This window comes from Dipodomys ordii, unplaced genomic scaffold (genome assembly GCF_000151885.1).
Source record: "Dipodomys ordii isolate 6190 unplaced genomic scaffold, Dord_2.0 Scaffold3, whole genome shotgun sequence".
Classification (NCBI taxonomy): Eukaryota; Metazoa; Chordata; class Mammalia; order Rodentia; family Heteromyidae; genus Dipodomys; species Dipodomys ordii.
Window position 1 is genome coordinate 32,992,518 of NW_012267219.1, and position 12,942 is coordinate 33,005,459.

The window sequence follows — 12,942 nt, forward strand, 5'->3', positions numbered from 1 at the left end:
CTGGGCAAATGTCCCTAAGCTTTTTTGCTCAACACTGGTACCCTTACCTCTTGAGCTACAGCTCTACTTCTGGCTTTTTGGTGGTTAATGGGACATAAAAGTCTCACAGACTTTTGTACCAGGGCTGGCTTTGAACCATGATCTTCAGAATTCAGTCTCCTGAGTAGCTAGAACTACTGGCATGAACCACCTGTGCCCTGATTCATCATTAGTTTTGCAGGAGGAGTCTCCTCCACAGACTAGTAGGCTGTTAGAATTAAGAATTCCTTTTATTTTCCTTCTTTTTGTCTAATTCAATGTCTAGCACAAAGTAGAAGCTAAAATAATTGGTTGTTATTTACAGTAGGAAATAGATTTTGGTTTCTGTTGTTATTGTTGGGTTGTTGGGATGTTAATTGAGTACTTCTATACCCTGTATAGTTTTGAATTGCTTTTGGAAATAATAATCAGTCTACCTTGTGTTCTTGATAACTTGGTCTTATATGACAATTTCCAGTGTATTTATGACTCCAAACCTTAAAAAATAGACAGTATTTTCAAAGAGAAGCAGCTCTATTTCCTTTATGGATGTAGAGAAAGCATGATTAACAGGACAGAACTCCAGGATATGTGTATTTTATGCATATTACTTATGCATATATAATAATGGGTGTGCATGTATAAGAATATGAAGTCGCAGTAGATCAAGGTGAGGAAGAAGTTGGGAACAAAAGGGAATCAAGAATACAATTAAAATGTATCCCAGAATGAGCTAACCGTAAAACACAGTGGCCACAGTTTGGGCCTTAAGCCTCCTATCAGCCAGTAGGAGAGAAACCTCTTCTTACAGAAGTGAAGATAAATCAACTGCTCAGGGTGATTACAACTATGCTTGGCCTCACTTCGACCAAGTTTTTTCCCAGAATTCCCCAGGAAAGAGTACATTGTATTTGTTATGAAAGTGGTCAAGTTTTTGCAATGCTGATGCTCCTATTTTTTTTTTTTGTTAAAAGTATATCCTCAAAACAAACTTTTGTGATAACAATTGGCAGGCTTCCGTGGGAGTGCAAGTTCTCTGCTGGCATGATTTGACCCAGGGATAAAAAAAGTGAATGGGTTACTTCACCTGGAAGTAGTCTTCCCTGGGTATTATTTTCTCATTGAAGCTTTGACAGTCATTAACATTGAACTTGAGACCAGGCAGTACTCTATAGCACATAAAGTCTTCTGTAAGGCCAGTTAAAGAGAGCTTTGTTGTGGCAGCATCAGATGAAAGCTGAGCTTGGTATCCTTTTTAGCAAGCTGACTTGCCTAAAAACATCTGCTCAAGTAGAAAGCATGGACTTTCTCACCTCCAAAGGGAGCAGAGGAGGAATCAAGCAGGAGGCCAGGATTGTACATAGAAAGTTGTTGGGATGCTCTCCAGTGCTCAGATAGTCAATCTACACCTGGATCTTTAAATAGGATGTACACAAACACTCAGCAAAGTATGAAAGGCTTTAAAGCTATTGGTTCCCAAATGTCTAGATTACATGCTCAGTTTTATTTCCCATGTCCCTCTTTATAATCAATCTTTTCCCCATTAGCAAAGCAGAGCATCTCTTAGCAATCTAAACCTAACCTTCATGCAGAGCTGTAGAGACAGCCTGAACACCACACAGAGCAACAATTTTACATGCTACATTACAAAGAAGCATAGTGGTATGAGCAATAAAAGATGTTTCAACATAAACAACAGAAGAGCATGCTACATTAGGCTGTAATTCTGTGGAGGAGTGGACTAGACAAGAGTTAAAGGAGAAAAGCTAAAAAAAAAAAGAGAGAGAGAAAAGCTGTGTACCTTTTCCCCCTGATCAAAACTGGTGCTGAATAGTAGTAGCTCATGCCTGAATTTTAGCTATTCAGGAGGCTGCAATCTGAGGATCACCATCTGAAGGCAGTCCAGGCAGATAAATCTGAGAGACTCTTATCACCAACTAATCAGCAAAATGCTTGAAAGTGGAGGTTTGGCTCAAATGGATGAGTATCAGCCTTGGGCAGAAAAAGCTAAGGAGAGTGCAAAGCCCTTAGTTCAAGCCCCATTATCAGCAACCAGTGGGAGACAGGACGGGGGAGGGAGAAAGGAGGAGGAGAGAAGAGAGTGCTTGAGTTCGGTAAGGTTTTTTCTTTAATGGATGACAATGAGATAGATGAATTTTGTTTTAAAATTTTGCCATTCAGATATGTCAGAAATCATTTCTTTGTAATTCTGTAAGCATATGATAATGTCCAATATAAACATCTTGGGAGTGGGAAAAACATTTAGGAGGAAGGATGTACGTTTTTGTTCTGAGCAAATGTGTCTGAAGACTGGTAACCTATCCTACATAGTAGGACCAAAGTGATGTTTGCTTCACCTAAAACCAAATCTCTGCTTAGGACAGAAGGTTAGATCATGCTTAGGCCAAGAACAAAGGGTCACATGGTACCAGAAGGGGACATTTCTCATTAATGCCCTGGTCACCATCCTGGTCTAATTGTTGTTATGTGGCTAGATCCTTGCCCAATTCAAAGCTTAGAAGTGTTTTCAGCATGGAAGCACAGAATTATTCAGTTACAACCGAAGTCATGGCATAGCAATTAGCTGTTCAAAATCCTATTCTGACTTCCCATGGATATAAATGGTTTCTTCCACTCAGTTCACTCTGCTCCAGCTGCTGTAGTCTCTGCGCTGGCCTTCCTGCATTCTACCACAAACTTTTTTACTTCTCTCCCTCCCTCCCTCCCTCTCCTCCTCCCCATGTTTTGTTCTTCTGAATTTGAGTTCTCTTTTCATTTCTGATAATAAGTTACTCATTTGGAGAAGAAGAGCCTTTGGCAGCACCAGAAAGCCCTATAAGGGCCTAAAGCTTAGGCAAACATAAGCTATAGCCACTCCTATTTTGCGTAGCTCCCTTCTATTAAATTCTTCATTTTTAGTGAATTAGGAGTTTATATGAGAGAGAGAGAGAGAGAGAGAGTGTGTGTGTGTGTGTGTGTGTGCGTGTGTGTGTGCGTGCGTGCGCGTACACACATTCCTGATGGTATTGGAGTTGTTGTTGGTGATATTGCTGGCCATTGTTTCTGGTGACATTTAGATGGTTACTATTGGTGGGTGTTCATTGCTGATGGTGTTGGGGTTATTAGGTGATCTTGCCAGCTGTTATTTCTGGTGGTATTTGGGTTGTGATCGTTGATGTCTGTTCATTGCTGATGCTATTGGGATTGTTGTTGGCGCTAGTGGAGCTTAAGTGGTAACAGTTAGTGGCTGTTCATTGTTAATGGTGTTGGGGTGGTTTCTGTTGGTGCTGATGCTCACTGTGGTGGCATCAGTGGGAATGGTGAAGAGGGAGAAGATGTAGGAGATGGTACTATGCAGATTTCTTCCCACCAGTTCACAGCAAGATCAACTATGCTACCAGACTTAAAGAAAATAGCTCATTTACATGTAGGACTTTGGGGACATCATTAAAGTTGTCATTTTTCTTATCATGGAATGGATCATACCGATGTCTTTCAAGAAATCGTAAGTTCTAGAAACTTCCTTAAGTCAGAGTATCAAGGCCACTTGTCTTTCTGTGATCTTTTGGATTTAGTCCCAGCTTTTAGCAAGTTGAATTGTGCATTTCTGATGGCTGCTCAGGCACATACACTCTGTCTCCCATATAGATTCTCTGTCTCTGTTGGTTAAGCTAAAATATTTCTACCCTACTATCTTATTTTCATCCTAAATCTCTTTAAGCAAAGACCAAACTTTCGTTTCCCCATTAACTACGACTTGTACTGTTAGCATCTTAATGCTACCTTCCATCTTCCAGTGTGCACATCTTGTCACCTCCTGTCCCCACAATAATTATGGAAGCCATATAAGGAGTATTTGTGTCTTTATAGCTCACTTGGAAGCTCCTTTCATAGTTAACAAAACAAAATCAGGGGAAAGGGATCACTCCAGGTCAAGAAAAATGTAAAGCATCCTCAGGAGCTAGACACTGGACCCCTGGAGCAGCCAGTTCCTTCATGTCCTCAGTGACCCCATTCCTCCTCTCTCTCTCCCAGCCAGCAGTCCCCCCGCTTTACCGCAGGGCCTTGACCACTGTATTCCTGCTCTAGATCACTTCTGCTCTGTGTTTACCTCTAGCTTCAGGCTCCTCCACGTTCCCCTTGCCTTCCTATTCTTACCACTATTGGTCTGAGGATATCCGTTTTTTTGGGGGGGGGTCTGGTCGTGGGGCCTGAACTCTGGGCCTGGGCACTGTCCCTCAGCTCTTCAGCTCAAGGCTAGCGCTCTACCACTTGAGCCACAGCACCACCTCCGGTTTTTTTCTTTTTGCTTATGTGGTGCTGAGGAATCGCACCCAGGGTCTCATGCATGCAAGGCAAGTGCTCTACCACTGAGCCAACTTCCCGGCCCCTATCCATTTAATCCGAACACATTGCATTTGTGCATATATCCCGATTCTTCTACTGAACAACAAAATCTTCCATTTTTGAATACTCTGTTTGATTGATATTCTGTATTTTCCAGGAATTTTTGTGGTGCCTTATCTAATTCAGAAAAGTAATCTTAAGAAATCATTCCTGTATTCTTTGCACATCATTTTCCCCTTTCATCTACAAAACCCAATCATGTTTAATAAATTTTAGTGACGTCATCACCACCAATCAATTTTAGGACATTTTTATTGACCCTGATAATGTATTAATATTCTGTGTTGCACTGTGTTGAAAGAACCACACATTCACATAATAATGTGCATATAGAAAACAGTAAGGATGGGGGGGGCAGGGCTCAAGTTTTATCATTAACCAACATATGAATGTTAGCATTGCTTAGGGTCTATACTGCACTCCATCTTTCTAAGTAAGGCCCTCTCTGTATCTGGGTTTGCAGGTATGTACCAACAGACCTAGCTGATTTGTGTAGGTGGTGTCTAGCTAAGTTTTTGCTCAGCTGACCTCAAACTCAGAACAGTTTTAAAGTAAGAATATTTTAGGTATTTTCGTTACTCTTTCTAACTAGCAGATACCTGTGTGTGTGTGTGTGTGTGTGTGTGTGTGTGTCTGTGTGTGTCTGTGTGTCTGTGTGTGTGTGTGTGTCTGTGTGTGTGTGTTCTATTTCTTTTCCTGATAACATGTAAGTCTGTTTTTCTCTTTTCTTTGTGGTGGTCCTGAATTTTGAATTCAGGGACTCAAATTTGCTAGTCTGGTGCTCAACTACTTGAGCCATGCTTCCAGACATGTTTCTCACTGGCTATTTTTAGGACAAGGCTTTGCTTCCCACCATAGTGCACACCTGAGTGGATCTGCCTACTTTCAGGCTTCCTGTTGGTGAGGGGATCACAAGCGCAGGCCACAAACATCACCACCTTGTCTCACTTCCCTCCATGGAGATGGAGTCTTGGTGAACTTTTCTGCCCAGGCCGCCCTGGATTTTTGATCCTTCCAATCTCACTTTCCCACATAGATTGGGATGACAGCTGTACAACACTGTGCCAAGCTATTGGTTGTAAAGTGGTCTTGTGGACTTTTTCTGCCCAGGCTGGCATCAAACCATGATATTCTACATTTCAGCATCCCAAGTCGCTAGGCATGAGCCACCAGCACCCAGTTTAACATATAATTGTTTTAAATACAAAAAATAGGATACCACTTTTTCCCTTCCAGAATGCCAAGCAATGAAAAGTTTTAGTATAGTTAAATAATAAATAATACTGCAATAAGTAATAGTATTTTTAAAAATTATTTCATGCCACTAGCCTACAGAAATGGCTTTTACCAGTTAACAGGTGGACTTGTGGATGTTAAAAGCAAAGTTTGATCAATTTTTGAAGAGAAAAGGTAATTTTTAAAGTCAACTATTAATTCTTCTTCCAATGTTACCAGACTACTCAAAATGTATGTGTCCTAATACTAACCACATGGCATAATATTATCATATTGTTAATTCATTAATTTATTTAGAAATCCGTACCGAGCACTTATGTATGTCAGGCAAACTGTCAAACTGTGGGAGCATAATGTTGAATAAGTATGGTATGATCTTTGTCCTCATAGAACCTAGAGTCTAGTGAAATAAGAGAAGCAAGCACAAGAAATTTAAACTGTGATAATTGCTATGAATAATAAAAGAGAACGCCCAGGAAAGCATAATTTAAGTGTTGGGAAGACCTCTCTGATGAGTAGTCATCATGAGATGAGTAGTCATTCATCAGGCTGAAGTGGGACCAAAGTGGGTATTTCAGACAGAGAAGCAGCATTCAAAAACCCTGTGGCAGGAAGGAGTACGAAGAGAAGAAGCAAGGGGTGGATGAGGGTGGCTCAATTAGAAGGTTATAGGAATAATTCCATCTACAGATGCAATCTAGAGACTAGATTTAAAGGAACTTAATAGCTGGGTGCTTGTGGCTCAATCTGTAATCCTGGCTACTCAGTAGGCAGAGACCTGAGGATCATGATTCTAACCTAACCCAGGCAGAAAAACCTAAGAAACATTTATCCTATAATGACAATAATTATAAATGGCACAAAAACTTTGGGAACTCACATGACTCATTCTTAAAAACAATACAATTTTTAAGGGAATAAAAATGGTTTAGGGTGCTAAAGATGAGCAGATTTGGTGAATTGTGGGCCTCAGTCTTTGTTTTTTTTTATTTCATTGTTATTGTAAAGCTGAGTATAGAGGGGTTACAGTTACAGAAGTCAGGTAATGAGTTTATTTCCTTTTTGAATAGTGTTACTCTTCTTGCTTTCCCTCAGTTTTTCCCTCCCACAAGTTGTATAGTTCATGTTCAACATAATGTCTAATGAATACCACTGCTGCATTTGTTCACCCTTTGTCCCTCCATTCCTGTGCTCCCTCTTACAGTCTGTAACTTGAGGTCCGATAACAGAACTGTGTTTTTAGTACAGTGTGTGTGTATGTGTGTGTGCATGTGCATGTGTGTGCATGTGAGTGTGTTGGTTTCAGGTTCACTAGTATGAAATGTTTTACACTGTCTTATAATATTGTTTAGGATATCTTCTGACCCAAAATGGTATCAATCATAATATTTTAGCAGCCACCTTTAAGAAGGGGATAGTTTCCTCTGTTTAGCTGATAGAATTATGAATGATTCTTTTTCTCTGTTACACTTGAACTTGAAGTCTCATTTCCTGCCTTATACCACTCCAGCAACTGAGAATTTGCATTCCAATTTGGACAGCTCTTTGTATCTCCTCGTAGGGTTCTGTATTGTTGGCTATATACATTCACTAGTGTCTCAGATTTCCTACCCTTGGCCATAAACTCTTACCTCTGACCCCATAAATACAGTGTGAGGGGTAATCTCTGTTCTCCCATTACTTTGGAAATACTAACCTTGATTCCTATTTAGGGAACTTCTATGTTTAAGTATCAGTGAAAGAACTCATGATTATTTCTTTGTTTGCTTATTTTTTTTAACTTTCTTTCTCAGCTTCCAAGTGTTGTATGAAGGGGTTACAGTTTTCATGGTCATTTCTCAATTTTTGAGTCTTAGTGTTTTCTAGCATCGCATTTTCTAGAAAGTTGGCAAGACTGATAGGTCTGTGGTCTGTGATGGGAATGATTGGCTTGTAGGTGACTGTGACAGAAAACTGTTATTTCTTCTAGGATGCAGTAGATAATTTTCTGGCTACTCCACGAAAAGTGCTGTGATAGCTTAGGGCTCAGAACATGTGGTTATGCTTCAAATGTAAAACCCAACCCTTTCCTTACTATTACATAGAAGTTTTATCCTAATGTACTTAATAAAACATTTATAGATAATTCATGTGTGTTCAAGTCTGACCCCCGCCCCATATTTATGATGGAAATTGGTATCAGTGAAAAATTTGGTATCATGAAAAATTTGTTTTTGAAACTCTTTAACCCTGACCTCTGCTTGGTTCTCCAACTTAATTTTTTTTAAATCATTCTCCTTTTCACTTGAGAAATGGAATGACCACTTTCAATGCCCATGGGTTTCATGGCGCCTTACCTGCGTGTTGGTCATTTCTATCAATGAAATGTTTGTGGTCTTTCTCCCTCCCTATTATGTGGCTTCCACCTGCCACACTAATGTATCATCTGTCAAAACTTACTTAGTGAAGCTTTCTTCAGAAAATGTGTTTTCGCACTCCAGTTTGGGCTGATTGCACATGACTTCTGCCACCATGGCTTCCTAGTTATTTTGAAGGTAATTGTGCATATTGTATGCTGGGTAGTAAGCAGCATGTACTCTCATTTACCTTTGTTTTCAACCTCGGCAAGGTGAACATGTAAATAGTGTTTAACTGAGTATCTCAAGTTCATATTTTACAATGTGCAAAACAACCTTTCAGGTATAGAATTTTATCTTAAAAACAGGCCCGTATGCAAAGTGCAGATAGCTCATGCCTGTAATCCTAGTTACTCAGGAAGATGAGATCTGAGGATCATGATTTAAAGCCACCCTGAGCAGGAAACTCCATGAGACTCTTATCTCCAATTAACTACCAAAAAAGCCAGAAGTAGACAGGCCCTTATAAAAGATAGATATAAAGAACACAAATCTGACAGAAGAATAATAAAGGGTAATTTAAAATCACCTTTTTAAAGTGCCAGGGGAGAGAATGTAGCTCAGAGGCGCAGCACCACCAAAACTCAAAATACAATAAAATTAAATCTTGGCTATATACAAATATTATCCTGTCAGCCCTCAAATAATTAGGACAGGTAGATATATTAAGTGGTGAAATCTTAAATATTGAAGTTTGGGCATCTTCCTTAGTGGGAGACATAGACATTGTTGAGAAGACAGTAATTTGTCTCAGATTTAGATAATTTGATTTATTCACAGAGATGCCATATTGCACATTTATGACAATGAGTAAATTACCGAACTTCTCTGGGATTCAACTTCTAAATCTATAAGCAAATAGCTCTCAACTAGTGGTGGGTATGCATCTCAGGGGTCATTTGACAATGTCTGGAGATGCTTTTAATGATCAGAATTTGGAAGACGTTCCTACTATTTTGTGTGCCAAGGCCAATGCTGCTGCCTATATCCTACAATGTTACTCCCAACAAAGAATTGTCCACCCTAGCTTTAACTTGGCCAAGACAGATGCCTTAGCCTACATGATCCATGATGGTTTTTCCTGCCCTAATTCTCTCTCATTTTTAACTTTATGTTAATCATGTTTATTTATTTTCCAATAAACCAAGTAAAATAAAAAGGATGTTAGATGAATTCAATTGTCTGGTACATAGTAATTTTCAATGAATTACATAACATAAAAGCAGAGGAGAATAATTGTAACCAAAATGTATTCCTTTGTACTTCTTTTGATTCAGCATTCCCAAATGTATGTTAAATGTAACCGAAAAAAATCAGAACAGATGAAAATATTTACTCTGTCAGCAGTGTGACAGTTTCTCAATGCTGTCAGATAGATTGTAGCAGACTTTATAGGGAAGCAGGGGACAGCTGTGTAAGGTTGGAGAGCTTCAATGTGGATAAACTGTTAGCTGATAATTGGATCTCAGTAAACAGCAGGCTTCACAGGTGTATTACATCCCTATGATTTACGACTGGATTTGTTAATCACATTAAAATGACATATTAGTGTGCTGAACATTGTTGCTCTTGTTCATTTCAGAAGGAGCATCAATGCTTATAAGATTCTAAATTCTTTTGGAGGCAGTGTTTATTTTGAAATTATACTTTTATTTATATTTAAAGAATTTAAAGATTTGTATTAACCTCCAGTAATCGTGCAGAATGAGCATCAATGCTCGAAAGATTCTAAATTCGTCTGGAAGCAGTGTGCATTTTGAAATTGGTTTTTATACTTAAAGAATTTAAAGAATTTTATTCACATACGTTGATTGTACAGGGGAAGGTTGCATTGTGAGCTTTCCACACATGCATGTCCTGCATGAACCTCACCCTTTCTGTCGCTCTCCTTTATCCCCTCTTCTTAAAACAACTTCAACAGACTTTATTGTTCTATTTACACATATTTTTATAAAGTACTTCAACTGTGGAATTCTTGGTAGTGACTAGTGATCGCGCTGATGTACACTATAGTTTTAGGCAATAAAGACTAGCATAGAGGAGTGGAGATCGGCTTTCAAAATCAACTACATGGATGTCAATGCAGTTTTTCTAAGTATAAGGGTTTTTTTTTTTGGTGGGGGTTACTAGGATTGAATCCAGGGCTTCACATATATGAGGCACACTAACTTTGCCTGGGTTAACCTCAAGTCACAATCCTCCTCTTTCAACCCTCTGAGCAGCTGGGATTATAAGCATGGACCACCATGCTTGGCTACAAGTTTTTAATTTATTGTCTAACATGTTTTATAGTATCTGTTGTGAAAAAATGTAAGACTTGAGTTGCCTACTGAAGGAGAAACTGGAGTAGATTCTCTTCTTGCCTATTTGTCCTTCTCTGACTCTTCTCTGTCCTTTTCTGCCTCCATTCTCACTATAATCACCACGAACAGAGCTGAAATAGGAGATCGAGCTAATCCTTATCATAGTGGAATCTGCTTTACGTGTCTTATATTCAGGGTCCCTAGATCATATCCAAGACCCTAGGTCTTAAACTCTTTTCTGTGGGTAGCCCTAACATATTTTTCTGGTTATTGTAAGATCTACCTTAGTTTTTTCTTCCTGCTCCCCCTGTCCCCTTTACCCAGCTTGCTTTGGCATTTACAATCAGATTCACTCTTCTGTAAATCTGCTGATCTCTTTTTCCTTCACTTATGATGGAGACTCTTTTCAAGCAGCTGATCGATAGGACTTCTGGTTTTCTTTCCTGTCTACCAAGGAAAGTTTTTTAAATACCCTTTTTCTTATCCTGATTATGTCCCATGGAAATGGACAGAACACAAACAGTGGGCAACAACAAATATCTATTTTATGTTGAGCTACATTTGTGGCATTACTATCTCAGAGGATATCCTCCATGTGCCTCAAAATTGGGAAAAGATTTAAGTCAGCAAGTTCATTCCTAACTCACCAGGATAAAAGGAATTGATGGTGTGAGAGCCTTTGGTATTGCTTGTACACTTCCTTCGCTACTACTATGTCAATTCATTTCTCCCCTTCAAAATAGAATTGATGTATAGGCAGAAATGAAGCCAGCAGTTGAAATTCTGTACTGCTTCTGTCATTGAATTTAAGTTCTGAAGGTCCCCCCAGGGCCAATTTACCCCTGGTTTGCAGGATTATAGTATCAATCATTCTTTTTTTCATGAGGAAACTGATAAAAGAGATAGATGTGCTTTGTCTCTTCTTTCTGCTTTGTCATCCTGACCATGAATTTGCTGGGTTGACTTTCTCATTAAGAACACGGGGTCTAGTGATTTGCATTATGCTGTCTTGGCTCCATTTTCTTGCATCTGATTTTTTTAAAAAAATTTTATTGGTCTGCATTATAGTTTGTAGTTTTGGAAATGATTTACCTAATACTTTGCATATGGCTATGCCACAGCCAGCACACTTTTGAATTAAAAATGCTGATGGCTTGGGAAACAGAGGAGATATTCCACTGTTTCTGACCGGCTCCCATATTAATCTGTGATTGCCTGGGAGGTAATTGTCAACTGCTTTATTTATAGAAATAGTTTATGCAATGCAGTCATGTCTAGTGAGCTGCCATATGGTATCTTAATGTGCCATCAAATGGGTAATCAAAGCTTAGGAACAAATTTCCAGGAACTAATAAAACAACTGTGATATATAGAATGAGCTTTCTTTAAGACAGGAGATAATCAGGACTAAAATGTTGAGAAAAGCATTAGGCTGGAATGGTTAAGTGGTAGAGTGTCCACCTGGCAAGTGCTAGCCCCGAGTTCAGTCCCTAGTATTGCCAAAAAAAATTTTGGATTAGAAATTCTCCTTATCTTTGGTTTCTTGCCGTAGCTGTACTTCCTTTGTGTTCAATTTGGGTTTCTTACTATTTTCTCTCTTCCCCCTTGATTCTGCAAAATTCGATACCTTATTATTTTATTCTATAAAATCCATTATTATTTTATTCTATAAAACCAGATCTAATCATTTGTTTCATTTTGCTTTGCTTTATATTTTTGTTTCATTCTCTTTCTGAATTGTGTGCTTGGAGACAACATGTCCGCTAACAAAATCCAACCTCATTCTTCTCATTCAAGTGTGGTTTTGAAAAAGAAATCATGTATTTATGGATAATGCACAAACCACAGAGGTTATTTTATGTTGCAGTTCTACCTGGGTTCAATGTCATCTGTCCTGTCTGCTTCCTGTATTCTGACAACAGTTTATAAAAAGCATAGAAATGTTAGCCTTTTTACTTATTTTTTTAAAGTATGCTCTATTAGGAAATGGAGAGCATAATTATTTGTTGTATAGTTTAAAATTAAGACAAGTCAAGTCAAATTCTGTACCAAATTTGAGAAGTTATTTATAACTGGATCATCAAAAGAAAAAGCTTTTTATCAAATATCTGTCATTTCACTTATATATAGAAGGTCACTCTTCTTTGTCATTTAAGTGCTAAAATGTCTTCTCCTCTTCCACACCTCCCATGCTTCTTTCTATCTTGTTTGCTGGCAATGGAGTTGGGACCTATATTAATGTTTTATTTTACATGGGGTATAGAATTCTACTAACTGTCTCTCCAGACTAAAATGACAAGCTTCAGGGCATTTACAAACAATTTTATATTAAACAATTTTTTAAATGAGCTTATTTGCATAAATCAATAAATGCTTCTTTTCCTAATAATTTTTACACTTCTTTTCCTAATTATCCATTTGGGTTGGAAATACAATAATTTTAAAATCTACAAATGATGGCCTGTAGTTTGAGATGGCTCTGCAAGGTAGTAACTGTAATAAAATCTATTTGGAGAATGAACTCATTATACATGCACAGTGTTGTATTTGATGCAATGGTAGGCAATTGCAGTTCACATAAA